The sequence below is a fragment of the Cibotium barometz genome, chromosome 35 (genome assembly GCF_041138505.1).
Source record: "Cibotium barometz isolate CiBa-2024 chromosome 35, ASM4113850v1, whole genome shotgun sequence".
In the NCBI taxonomy this organism is placed as follows: domain Eukaryota; kingdom Viridiplantae; phylum Streptophyta; class Polypodiopsida; order Cyatheales; family Cibotiaceae; genus Cibotium; species Cibotium barometz.
Genome location: NC_141080.1, coordinates 2141860 through 2153509, shown reverse-complemented (window position 1 = coordinate 2153509; position 11650 = coordinate 2141860).

Sequence of the window (11650 nt, the reverse complement as noted above, 5' to 3'; positions counted from 1 at the left end):
CATTATTAAAGTTTCTTCACCATAAAACCAAGTTCCACTTTCTCTTCATTTAGATGAGGAATAGGAAATACGGGGAAGAGTAAAGAGCCAATGATAACTCCCTCAAACACAAGGGTTCCATAAGAACAATCACATAATGTGTCCTCAATTGCAAGATTGCAGCCTTAATGTTGGCAGAAAGCTAACATGTACAGTTATTCATATTAATGTGTTATATATAAAGAACATAAATGAATAACATCACAAACAAAAGTAAACAAAAGACAAGTAATCGACAAACCATCAATATATACATATATTGCTTCTTCGGGGCTTTGAATCATACATATGCTTACACTTTACGCGGTCAGATTCCCAATTTGAAGATTGAACCCACATATATAATAGTGTTATGCCAAAAATGAAATCCCATGAGGTATATGCAATACCATGCTATATCATACAATATGAATATGAAGAAGCATGCATCAATAATGATGTCCACACTCCAAGAGCATGGGGTGGACCATGTAAAATTGACACATAAAAATCTACCCCATGAAGCTCCAGCATTTTCATCATAGGCCAGAAATACCCTATCACCATAAGGATATGTTGATAAAGGACCTCCAACACTTGGTACATATAACAATGTTGATCCTCCAACAACAGTAGGGACACATGCCAAGAAAGGCATACCACCAAAAGAATAAGTTTATGAAGCACATGGTGAAATATCATCACCATAAAACCATACCAAATAGGATCTCAACAACTGCATCAAGCAAGCATGGATAGTCGGATCATCCTCCAAAGAGAATACAATCATATCAAAATGATCCACCAAAGCTACTAGATCAAGAGTATGACCCTCCACTAGAATATCATCTAGAGCATCGTAATACCCTAACTTAGATACATCATAATAGATATCATCATCAAAAGAATGATCTTCATTCATGATCATCATGACTATGATCCACATAAATATCCTCGTGTGTCACCAATCAAAGTGATTATAAATCTTCTCCTTCCTCCCTATGTGTTGCATAAGCACAAGGAGTACCCTCAAGAAACATATGTGCTCAAAACATGAGATCATCCTCACCAAAGAAAATGAACACATAGAACCATAAATGTATGATATCCGCATGCCAATAGCTTAGGAAAATCTATACTCTCCTGCTACAACATATAATCCATAAGCATATACTTGAATAACCATCATATGAAAGAGCATAGAAAAATCTCCATGGATAACTGCATGCCTTGTTGCCCATCATAGGCAATAAGCTGAATATATCTCGTATGAATATTTGTAAATCCGCTCCTATGTGCTCAAAACATGAGATCATCCTCACCAAAGAAAATGAACACATAGAACCATAAATGTATGATATCCGCATGCCAATAGCTTAGGAAAATCTATACTCTCCTGCTACAACATATAATCCATAAGCATATACTTGAATAACCATCATATGAAAGAGCATAGAAAAATCTCCATGGATAATTGCATGCCTTGTTGCCCGTCATAGGCAATAAGTTGAATATATCTCGTATGAATATTTGTAAATCCGCTCCTGAATGGATAGGCAAATCAGCCCCATTATGTCTCACATAATAAAATAAACCCTTCATCACATGGAAAAATCCATCAACATGGATCCCATCATGCATGGAAATATCATGAATATCATCATGGATCACCATAGTATCATCAAGAATAATATCATGAGAAACAACATCATCATGGGAAATATCATCACCATGATGATCAAGAGAAAGAAAAAACTATATAATCACTACATCATCAACATGATTGGCATGAAAAGAAATATCATGTGAACCTGGAGAATCATCAAATAAGATCGCATCAATGTGATCATCACCATCATGCATAATAGATTCAAATGATAGAGCCTCCAAATCTGGATAATGTGTAGTAGAGTTAATGTGAGTCTCCACACCCGCATGGAGAACTGGATCACCATAAATAGAGCTGAAGATACTCATCATATCTATATTAATATTAATACTATCCAAAGATAGCTCCTCTGGATCATCATGAAGAATCTCGATGAGATCATCATCTACCATATCACTATGCATCATCGCATCATGTGTAAAAACATCAGCATCATAAACATGAGAAGAAACTTGGCTACTATCATCAACCATAGAATTTTCCTCCTTCGAAAAATAAAAAATCACACCATCATCATGGACAGCATACTCCATATCATCATGGCATCCATCCTCTACCACATCATCAATGCTCGCAAAATCATGAGGCAATATGACATCATCACAAACATTTGAGTCGTTCTCTAACCCGTGAACTGATTTCTTCAGTTTACTGACATGGAAGCAGGATGGACTTGAGAACTCTCCGGTAACTCAAGTTTATATGCTACGTCCCCAATCTTCTTAAGGATTTTAAAAGGACCACAATATCTCGGAGAAAGTTTATCACACTTTCTCGTTTTCATGGTTTCTGACTGCGCAGGAACCTTGAGGAATACAAAGTCACCTTCTGCAAAGGTCACTCAAGACAGGATGGACTTGAGAACTCTCCGGTAACTCAAGTTTATATGCTACGTCCCCAATCTTCTTAAGGATTTTAAAAGGACCACAATATCTCGGAGAAAGTTTATCACACTTTTCCGTTTTCATGGTTTCTGACTGCGCAGGAACCTTGAGGAATACAAAGTCACCTTTTGCAAAGGTCACCTTTCTACGTCCTTTATCCGCATAAGTTTTAGCGCGATCCTGAGCGCTACAAATGCTCTCACGTGCGGCTCTGAGCATATCATTCATATCTTCAAGGAAATCCTTGACAGATTGAATCTTCTCCTTTTCTAGGCCTACAGCCATCGGAGATCTCGGCTGGAATCCATACATTAACATGAATGGTGTAAATCCAGTCGTCGCTGAGTGTTTGGAGCTGTTATAGGCAAACTCCAATAAGGGCAAGTACTCTTCCCAATTAGATTGCTTCTTACTAACATAAGAATGCAACATATCCTCTAGAATTTGGTTAACTCTTTCAGTTTGACCATCAGACTCCGGATGATCTGTCGTACTCATACTCAGAGTAGTATCCAACTTTTTGAAGACTTCCCTCCAAAAATGACTGTTGAACTTTCTATCTCTATTCGACACTATATCTGCGCGGGCAGGCCATATAGCTTGTAGAGATGTTCAATAAAGAGTTTTGCCAACTCTGGCATTTTAATAGTTTTCTTCATGGCGATAAACTTTGCCATTTTAGTTAACCTGTCCACTACCACCCACACCGAGTCATTCCCTCGACTCGTCTTGGGTAAACCGGTAATGAAATCCATGGAAATGCTTTCCCATTTCCCTTGAGGAATCTCCAGCGGATGGAGTAGTCCTCCAACCTTAAGACGTTCATGTTTATTGACTTGGCACTTACTGCATTTCAGCACATAAGTTTGGACGTCCTTAAACAAACTAGGCCAATAAAACTGTTTTTTTACTAGTGCATAGGTCTTCTGAATCCCGGGATGACCCGCACTTGGACTATCATGACTTTCTTTAAGAATTTGTGTCCGAAAGTCACCAATAGTTGGTACACATACTCTACCCTTGTAGAGTAAGTACCCGTCGTCAATGGAGTAATTAGCATATTTCTCCCCCCGATGAAGTTTATCACTCCCCTTTGAAGCCGTGGCAGTCAAAGGTGATGAAGGGCCTACGTCGGAGCTCTCCAGCTCCAAACTATACCCAGAAGACACGGCTAGTCTCTCCGGACTAACTCTCGCTTCCCTTCCCGTTGCACCTTCGGGCCAGTCTCTCCGGACTAGCAATCCGTGCCAACGAGGGAGGTGGTCGCGTCTGTGAAGAAGTGCGTATGCGTACAGCGCGCCAGACCTCTGTAAAAGATGGATCGTGCTCACATAAACCACGTAGTGACTCCAAGAAATCATTCTTGAATACTGTGAAACTAAGTTCATTTATCTGTGGCATGTGACTAAGTGCATCTGCCACCACATTATACTTACCTCTTTGGTAATGTATCTGAAGGTCAAACTCCTGTAGAATCTCCGCCCACCGAGCTTTTCTACCCTTCCGTTCATTTTGACTTGAAAGCCATTTCAGACTTTCATGGTCCATCCGGACCTCAAAAGTAGCACCATATAAATAGTGTCTCCACTTTTTCAGTGCATGAACTATCGCTAGTAACTCTCGCTCATAAGCTGAGTAGTTACGCTGTGCACGATCTAACTTTTTACTCTCAAATGCGATTGGGCGTCCCCTTTGCATAAGTACGGCCCCAATGGCCTCATTACTAGTGTATGTTTCCAAAACAAACGGCTCATTTGGATCGACAATAGTCAAAACAGGTGCAGCTGCTACGGTCACCTTGAGCTTATCAAAGCTTTTCTGTTGGGCTTCCCCCCAACTAATGTTTTTAGTTTTTGACCGTAATAACTGGTCAGTCAACGGGACTGCGATCTTCGTGTAGTCCTTTACATACTGTCGGTAGAACCCCGACATGCCAAGAAAAATCTGCAATTCCTCGAGATTCTTCGGCGCTGGCCATTTAAGAATAGCCTCTACTTTTTCTGGCTCCATCTGCGTACCATCGGCGAATATGGCCAAGGTAGTCAATTTTTGTTTCAAAAAATTCACATCTTCTCTTCTTTGCAAATAGTTTATGCTTTCGCAACAACTCGAACACTAGACGCAAGTGCTTTATGTGTTCTTTCTGTGTCTTACTGTACACAAGAATATCATCTAGGAAAACTACTATGAATTTTCCCAGATATGGACGTAAAATGCTGTCCATCAGCGTCATAAACGTCACTGGAGCATTGGTTAGTCCAAATGGCATAACCAAAAACTCAAAATGCCCGAAAACAGGTCCTAAATGCTGTCTTCGCAACATCTTCTGCTTTTATTCTAACCTGATGATACCCAGATCTCAGGTCTATTTTTGTAAAGTATCTCGATCCATAGAGTTGATCAAACAACTCATCCATGCATGGCATTGGATACTTGTTCTTAATCATTATCTGATTAAGAGCCCTATAGTCTATGCACATCCGCATAGATCCGTCTTTCTTCTTTACCAGAAGAATAGGCGATGCCCACGGACTTGAACCAGGCTGAATAAAGCCTTTGTTCAAATATTTCGTTAATTGTTTTTCCACCTCCTGTGCCTCGGAGTGGCTTAATCTATAAGCAGGTTTGCTTATAGGTTTTGATCCTGGCATAACTTCGATGCCATGGTCTACTTCTCTAGATGGTGGTAAACCATCCTGCAAATCATCAGAAAAAACATCCTGAAATTCCTCTAATAAATTCATTAAAGTATCTACGTACTTTTTCTTTAATGTCTCATTCACCTTGGATTTTTTCTTGTTTGAATCACATGCATGCTAAACAGGGTTTTCAAACAGTGGGTCTCGTCCAAGGCTATCTTGTTTTCCTTGTTTGTCTATGCAAACATCATTTACAGTTTCATCTACGAAAACAGAATTTAAAAGAAGGTAACAAGCATATACCTTTGCTATCTGGTCTCTGTGGACCGCTGTACACAGCTCCATGGAGGAAATAAGTGGTGTGGCAGGGACAGTACGGTCGCCTTGCAGGGTAATGACTCTACCTCCATGCTCAAAACATAGCGTATTATGTAAGTAAGTTTGAGCTAGACTAGGGCCCAAGCCATACAACCACTCCCTGCCTAGATATACGTCTGCTCTGGCTAAGTGCATGACCTGAAAGTCAAGCGGAGCCTCGTAGTCCTGCATCATGCAATTAAAGCAGCGATTTTCCTTTCGCGCTTTAATATATTGCTCTTTCTTTTGGATTTCGGTGTCTCTTTTCTTCTTGGATGGTCGCGGTTTTTTAGACCAATGACCACCTTGTCCTTTCTCGTCCGTCCTATCCCCTTGTTTATCACTGCGGAACCCTTTTCTTTTAAGACCCAACCTCCTCTTTTCACTACCTTCGGCCCTGCTAGAACCACCACGCGCACTACGGCGCTTGATGTCATCAAATATCTGCGCATACTTAATTGCCTCTGCTAAGTCTTTAGGCTGTAAGGGCTCTACGTACTTAAGGTAATCATCTTTGAGGCCTCTCTTAAAGCCTCGCAATGTCTGGAATGCATCGATTCCCTTTAGCTTGAGTACTATCTCCCTATAGTCTGAGATGTACTGAGTTAGGGATTTGTTCTCCATCGAGCACTTGTCCCATAACTCCCAGCTTCTATCTGCCTCATTAACAGGCAAAAATTCTTTTCGAAACATCGTTTCAAACTCCATCCAAGTGGCAGGACGAGTTGTCAAACTCATCCACCACTTGTACGCTTTGCCGGTTAATGAGAGGCTGTTAATGAGAGGCTAGCCTCTACGGGCTGTATACGGCTAGGCTACTGTCGAAGCGTGTGCAAATCTGACCACTTTGCTAGAAACATATTGACCGAGTCCTTGTTTCTCTCCTTCTCCTCGCCACCAAAGATGGCCCCGCAGGCGCATCGGCCTGTACTCCTGCAACCCCACTGGCGAGGCTACGCTCACCCGTGCCGCAGGAGCTCGGCTACCACCACGAGAAGTCGGAGTACTAGCCGAGGCGGCTGTCGGTGGATCTAACCGTGTGGAGATGCTCTGTAGCATCGTGACTAAATCAGCCTGGACTTTACCCATATTGTTCAGTTTGGCATTAAGATATTTAAACAGTCCACTAGAGAGCTCCGTCTCTGTCAGGACATCAACAGGGTCCAATAGGTCATAATCATCATCGTCATAATCCAAGAGGTCCTCCTCGATCCCCTCGGTGACGTCGGTGTTCATGTCATCTAGCTCGTCAGCCAAAAAGGGGTCATCTTTTACTGCGGCCGCTGTCTGCGGGCTCGCTGGGTCCTAAGGCGGGATCAACAGACGAGGAGGGCGCTGGGGGCGGATCACGCGTGAGCGCACTCCGGACCGGACAATGGTCGGGCATGTACAACCTGACAATTTGATCGGTGTCAAACCCGCGACCGAGGACAAGAGACTTGAAAAACCTAGAGAAGTAGAAGGCGGTGGGGACACACTATGCCTAGCAGACATCTTTAATTCTTGCAAAAAACAATGCGAGAACTCGAAAATTACAAAAAAAAACGCTAATAAAATGAGCAGTGGTGGAGAGAGAATAGTCACCCCCCTTTACGGTCGCCTGTCGATTTGTGTTGCGCTGCGAGCCTCTACAAGCGTCGCTACTCCGGGATGCTCCGATCCAAGAGAAAAAATGCCTGCAACTCATAACAAAAATAAATTTGCTCGGGAGGCTGTGCCTGAAACAGTCGGATTATCCCTTGCCGGGATTATCCCTCCCCAGCCGAGAGAGAGGATCCATTTGAATTTAGTTTCATTTTTAATTTTATTAAAAATGAATAATTAAAATATAAAAAAATAAATATTTTTTTTTCTTCTCTGGTGGCCGCCTGCTGCTGCGCTGGCTCGGCTGGCCGCTGCCTGCTGTGCTGGTTGGCTGGCCGCCGCTGCCTAGCTGGCCGCGCTGGCTACGCTGGCCTGGCTGGCCGCGCAGGCCGCAGCCGCGCTGGCCTGGTTGGTCGGGTATGGCCTGGCCGCCCCGCAGCCGGGTGCTTCACAGCTGAGAGAGAGAAAGAGTTTCTACACAACGTAGGCTTTCCTCATGGCCGTTGTGCTGTTGTTTCTGCACAACGTAGGCCAGCATCGTTCTCTCTCTTCGCCTCTCACACGACCTCTCTCTACACCAAAACGTCTCTCTCTACACCAAAACAAAAACGTCTTTCGCAGACAAGCTTCAACGCAAAAAAATAAAAATTGCTTACCTGCTAGCAGATTCGCTTTGGTGTGTGCTACCGAGAGAGAGAGAGAGAGAGAGAGAGAGAGAGAGAGAGAGAGAGAGAGAGAGAGAGAGAGAGAGAGAGAGAGAGAGAGAGAGAGAGAGAGAGAGAGAGAGTTCTTCCTTTCAATTCTGGTCGCCTCCCTCCACACACTCCATTGGAGATAAGGATGAGATTTTGGATGGTTGAAAACCATTCAATGGGCTCTGGTCCCTCGGTCACGCGCACAGACCTTGACGACCCAATCAAACCGATGCTCTGATACCAGTGTTAGATACCTGTAACGCTGCTACGGGCGCTTCCACAGGAGGGGACGGCCTCTGGCTCACCACCCAACCATAGAGGAAGAATGAGGATTGCCCCTCATCCCCCAGGCTATATAGTGTGTGGCCTGCCGTCCACACTAGCCTGGCCGGCCATGACTCCACATGGGCGTCCTCTCCCACTGAACCCCGGGATGGCCACGTCCTTGGCCTTCTGGTCTGATACCAGTGGCCGTTAATATCCCTTCGCCATGGCCAACAACATATAAAGAAGGATCACCAAAGTGTTGGCGGAAAACCAATGTGTACAGTTATTCATATTAACGTGTTACATATAAAGAACATAAATGAATAATAGCACAAACAGAAGTAAACAAAAGACAAGCAATCGACAAACCATAAGTATCTACGTATATTGCTTCTTCTACTCTAAATCATACATATGATTTCGCCACACACTTCTAGTATGCCGGTTGAATAAGGAATAAGAATAAAATGTATAACTATTTGGTGAATAACTATAACTAAGGGTAACTATTGGTTAACACTTAAAGCCAAGTCAGCATAGTACAAGTGCCATAAAAAACTGCACATCCCAACTTCATGGGGTAATAAAAACCTGGGAATAGGAGAGCTATGAGTCTTATGAATAGTAAAACCCATACAAGTAGAAATATGATGTAATCCCAAACATGATTTAGCCATAGACTATGCCTCCTTGTTCAAAGCCACGGTGTAATAAAGAGAAAGATAATATACGGTATGTAGGACACCACCAATGTAATGATTTTAATGAAAAGGCCCACATGGTATTATGAAGTTTCCTCACAAGAACCTTTACACCACAAATCCTTGGGTGCTCCAAGTACTCTAATCTTGTGCCAAATCCGAATGTCATTCCTTCTGAAGACATGCTACAAGTGTAGATTCAACCATGAGTATAAGGGTTATTCCAATAGAGTGATAATTTCCCTAGTGGAGCTAAAGCATCCATAGCCATTTCAGCAAGCCTTAACTTGTTGAGTGTATAAGGAGAAATTATTCATATACAGCCCCTCTTAATGCAATCACAAACTTTGATCCAAGGTGAGAGCAATAACAAAGGGAACATCCAAAGTTGCAAAATAAGTAGAAATCTTAAGATTCAACCTCAAATCAAGAAGCTAAAGATCTTGAGGTGCAAGCCCCAAAGGCTACAATAGCCCCCTAAAAAGGCTAATAAGAACAAGAACCATGGGTCCAAAAGGAGAAGACCTCAAAGAGAATGCAAAAATGTAACACAATTAAATATCAGGACAATGACATTGTGAATATTGAAAATGGTTTGGATGAGAGCTCTAAAGCTTGCATCCCTTGTGGAGATAGCAACAAGTGATATTCAACTCAAACCAACTCTTCACAGTGTAAATAAGCCCATTCACTATGTAAACCTTCTCAAGAAACTCAAAGAGTATCCCAAACCTATGTTGAAGGAGTAAATGAAACAAGATTAGGAGCTTATAAAGAAGGTGTAGGATTAATTAGAACCTATTCTTGAGCAAGTGTGGGGTTATGTTTGAGTACAAATCACTAACCCTACTTGAGCATATCCCAAACCCCATCATAATAGATCAAAGAAAATGTAGAAGATCCAATTTCAAAGCCTCTATCTCGGGAATAATTCATTCAGACCCTACATAACTAGATGCCGTGAAGATGACTCAGTAGTAGTAGGAGGTAAAAGTTAGCTTTCCCAAGTGAGTGCGAATATCACTCGACGTGGGAGATAGTAAGCCTCATATTCTTCTTATCCTCAAAAGCTTAAGTTTTGATAAGTTCTATTTTGCAAGGAAATTCTGAACTTTGGAGAGACTTATCCGACTAGATGAATGTGAGCCTAAAATCCTACATGGATGAACCTAAAGAGGAGGAGTCACTAAACCATGCTACATTGAGCACTCTCCTTGTATACCCAAAACTAAAGGATAGCAAAAAGTTCCCATGAACAAGAGAGAACACTACTTTGAAATTGATAAAGTGAATGTTGTGTTACCTTTTGTGTATAAAAGAATGATAGTCTTCACAATCTCTTGGATGGTGATATTGGTGTCTGTATAATCACCAAGGATTTTTAGGAGGCATGGGGAAGACTTCTTATGGTCAAGCTTGTTTGACAACAAGAACAGAACTAAACCATTAGTTTTCCTACAAGATATGAAGATTAAGACCTTCAAAATAAGCGTCCACTATTCATTTCATGGTGGTGGTTTTTTCAAGAAGAAGATTATACACCATGATTTTTAAATAGCCTTACATATCAGCTCGATGCAAGGCTAGTGCACTTGATTGGGAAACTAATCATATTTCCATTTGTAAGGATATCCAATCCTTGAAAATCGATTTAAAAATAGGTAAGACTCATCCCATGGAGCGAGGAATTCTTGGTAATGAGTCTAACACAATTATCCTAACTACTTTGATCATTAAAATGTGTAAATGTTGCAACAAGTTATTGGATAGTGAACATAGGATTATGAGCCTCTTTCACAGCTTCATGACTTTGACAATTGGATTTATGTCTTGGTAAACCATGGACACTCTTCAGTAAATTCTTGGAACAAGGTTTGCAAGACTGGGATGGACTGAAAATAGCCCGAGGCTCATACTTAGAGAAGCATCCCCTTTTGGGAGCTAGCAGGCAGTGACTTTAAACCAGGGATAGCTAGTGAGATTTATCTAGCAAGGTCTCCTCCCTCTGCCATTTCATGGACCACATAGGAAGCCTCAGAAGTATCTTCTCCCCATGGAGATGGATCTTCATTGGCTTTCCTTTGTTGAGGTTGTGGATTCATATGAGACATATACTAACTAGTGGGAAGCTAACCTAAGCAAGATCACCCTTTAAAGCCAAGGTAATGGCCAATCGAGGTAATAAGGAGCCCACAAGTTTTAATCAAGGCAAGCTCTATCAAGTCACTAAAAGCAAGCTCAACAACATCAAGGTTGAGGCACAGAAGGAAGCCAAACCAAAGAGCTCACTGAGCCTCAAGAGGAAGATTTAAGGTACGTACTTGGGTACTTTAATTCCTATAACATTAGAGAAATAGTGATACATGGAAAGATAGCCTGAGCATAGAGCCTCATGCCCCTTGTACAGCCTCTTATGAGACGATGGCCCACCAAGGTCAAAGACCTAAATCTCGTTAGCCATGGTGAAGAACCTAAGCCAATATTAATAAGCAAAGAACTAAATCTCTTTGGCCTTGGTGAAGAACGTAAGAAAATATTTATCATAACAAAGACCTTACCCCTAAGAAAGAAGGAGGATTTGTAGCCTTGCTCAAGGAATTTCTTCTTTTTTTTTCACTCAAGAAAGTGACATGAAGGGAATTCCTCTAGAAGTGGTAAAACACATTATCCTCTCCATGAATGTGCAAAATCATCCAAATTGAGAGCTTACCACATGAGTCATCCAAACTGAGAGCTTATCACACGAATCCCAAGTATGGAAAAATGGTCAAAGAAGAGCTAGACAAGCTCATCAACGTGGGATTTGTGTGTGAGATTGCAAAAACTGATAGTGATT